The sequence below is a fragment of the Apium graveolens genome, chromosome 4 (assembly GCF_009905375.1).
Source record: "Apium graveolens cultivar Ventura chromosome 4, ASM990537v1, whole genome shotgun sequence".
NCBI classification, from domain to species: Eukaryota; Viridiplantae; Streptophyta; class Magnoliopsida; order Apiales; family Apiaceae; genus Apium; species Apium graveolens.
Genome location: NC_133650.1, coordinates 30,362,405 through 30,365,647, shown reverse-complemented (window position 1 = coordinate 30,365,647; position 3,243 = coordinate 30,362,405).

The following is a 3,243-nucleotide window of genomic DNA, read 5'->3' as shown; positions in this document are numbered from 1 at the left end:
AGATAAAGCCTGAAGATATTCCTAAGACTGCATTCAGAACAAGGTATGGTCATTACGAATTTCTAGTGATGTCGTTTGGATTGACGAATGCGCCATTGGCTTTCATGGATTTGATGAATAGGGTATATAAGGAGTGTCTGGATAAGTTTGTTATTGTATTTATTAATGACATCCTCATATACTCGAAGAATCCAGAAGACCACGCAATGCATCTATAAATTGCCCTTCAAAAATTAAGAGAAAAGCAATTGTATGGGAAGTTTTCTAAGTGTGAGTTTTGGCTGACGGAAGTACAGTTTCTTGGACATGTGGTGAGTAAGGAAGGTATTAAAGTAGACCCAATAAAGATTGAAGCTATATCAAAGTGGGAGCAACCGAAGACACCAACGAAAATAAGGAGTTTTCTTGGATTAGCATGATATTATCGAAGGTTTGTGAAGGATTTCTCGAAGATTGCATCTCCATTAACCAAGTTGACCAAGAAGAATGAGAAGTTCTTTTGGACAGAAAAGTGTAAAAAGAGTTTCCCGGAAATGAAACGAAGACTAGTGACGGCTCCAGTGTTAGCATTGCCAGATGAGACGAGAAACTTTGTAATCTATAGTGATGCTTCTTTGAAAGGATTGGGTTGTGTGTTAATGCAGCATGACAAAGTGATTGCTTATGCCTCCAGATAGTTAAAGCCTCACGAGCAGAAATATCCAGTTCATGACCTTGAGTTGGTGGCTATAGTGTTTGCTCTAAAGTTACGGCGTCACTACTTATATGAAGAGAAATGCGATATTTATACGGACCATAAGAGCCTGAAGTACATATTTACGCAGAAGGATTTGAACATGAGACAGAGAAGGTGGTTGGAGATGATTAAGGATTATGATTGTTCGATTAATTATCACCCCGATAAGGCCAATGTGGTGGCGGATGCCTTGAGTAGAAAAGAAAGGCTGAATATGGTTAAGATTGCAGAAGGATTAGCACAAGACTTGGAAAGAATGGAGATTGAGGTTCGAGTACCTAGCGAAAGTCCGGAGCAACCATATGAAGTTACTTTCCAACCGCCATTAATGGAAAAGATCAAAAGGTGTCAAGAAGGAGTTATGGAACAGGAGTCAGATACTTTGACGGGAGAAGAGTTGTGTACTCAAAAAGATAGTCAAGGTTTGTATAGATTTTCGTCCAGAGTTTGGATTCCTAATGTAACGGAATTAAAGAATGAGGTATTACACGAAGCACATAACTCTAGGTTTTCTATCCACCCTGGTAGTACTAAGATGTATCAAGGCTTGAAGAGAAACTTTTGGTGGCCAGGAATGAAGAGGGATATTGCCAATTGGGTAAGTAAGTGTTATGTGTGTCAAACGGTGAAAGTAGAGCATCAACGACTGAGTGGATTGTTACAACCTTTGGAGATTCCCCAGTGGAAATGGGAAGAAATTGCTATGGATTTTGTAGTGGGATTGCCAAGGACGAGAGCGAACCATGATGCTATTTGGGTAATTATTGATAGATTGACTAAGTCAGCGCATTTTCTTCCGATCAATGAAAGGTATTCGTTGGAAAAGCTAGTTAAGCTATACTTGGATGAGATAGTTACGAAACATGGAGTGCCTGTTTCTATAGTGTCAGATCGAGACCTGAGATTTAATTCCAAGTTCTGGACTAAATTCCAAAAATGCCTAGGAACGAAGTTGAATATGAGCACCACTTATCATCCTCAGACGGACATCCAAAGTGAAAGAATGATTTAGACCATAGAGGATATGTTGAGAGTCTGTGTTTTGGATTTTAAAGGTAATTAGGATGAGCACCTACCCTTGATTGAATTCTCGTATAATAACAGTTACCATGCCAGTATCGGAATGCCATCCTACGAAGCTTTGTATGGATGTAAGTGTAGATCACTGTTGTATTGGGATGTGGTAGGATAAAAGAAAGTGTTAGGTCCTGAGTTGGTTCAGCAAACTAGAGATGCCATAGTATTGATTCGGAAAAGGTTAGAAGCAGTCCAAGACAGATAGAGAAAGTATGCAGATTTACATAGGAAAGATATGGACTTCGAGATAGGAGCTCTGGTGTTACTAAAAGTGTCACCTTGGAAAGGGTTAGTACGATTTGGTTAGAAGGGTAAACTTAGCCCTAGATTTATAGGACCCTTTGAAGTCTTGAAGAAAGTAGGAGAGGTTGCTTATGAGATAACGTTACCCCCGTAGTGGCAGCACATTCATAATGTGTTCCACGTGTCTATGTTGAAGCCCTATGTCCCTAATTCGAATCAAGTCATAGAATATGAACCGATTGAGCTTCAGCCAGATTTGTCCTATGTGGAACAACCGATTCAAATCCTAGACCGTAAGGAACGAGTCCTTAGGAATAAGTCAATTCCTATAGTAAAAGTTTTGTGGAGAAATCCTCGAGTAGAAGAGTCTACTTGGGAATTAGAGTCAGACATGCTTGATAAATATCCTCATTTGTTTAGTTGAGTCAGATTCTGGAGACAGAATCTTTTTAAGGGGGAAAGGATATAACGACTCGTGTATTTTTCTTTTTATTCTAATATTTGGAAGTGTAATAAAGGTTTAAGTAAATAAAATAAAATGTGTGTAATGGTTTTGGCAGCAGTATTGATTGTTATTTAATTATTTATGATTTGTTGATATGTGGAATTGAATTGTGTGATTTACTAGTGAGTTATACGATTTTATTTGACTTGTAACAGTGATTTTATAGTAGTTTTAATTCCATAAATATTTGGATTGTCTTTAAAATTGGTTTTCTAATTTTATAATTCCAATAATTATTTTTAGGATTTTATAAAATTGAGAAATCAGTATTTCATTAATTATTTATTTTTAAATAAATTTTTTGAGCGTGTTTATTTGTATAATCCATATTTAATTCAGAAATTCTTTAAAAATTACGAAACTTATATTTTATCAATTTCGTATTATTCTGAGAATTTTAAAATTATTTTGGAAATTGTCGGGAATCGTTTCACCCGCGCGTTGTTTCATTATTCGTTAAAAAGCGGGTATAAAGCGTACCTTAAAAATTGTTTTAAAATTTCGAAATTTATGATTTAAATAATTTCGGGATATTTGTATCATCTTAAGCCTATTTTGGTGATGTTCTGATTAATATTTATTTACGAATTGTACCCTTAAAAATAGATTAAAATGACGTGTCGGGCCTGCAGTCAGTTAAAATAAAAATAAAATGACACGTATCCAACAAAGTTGGACACGT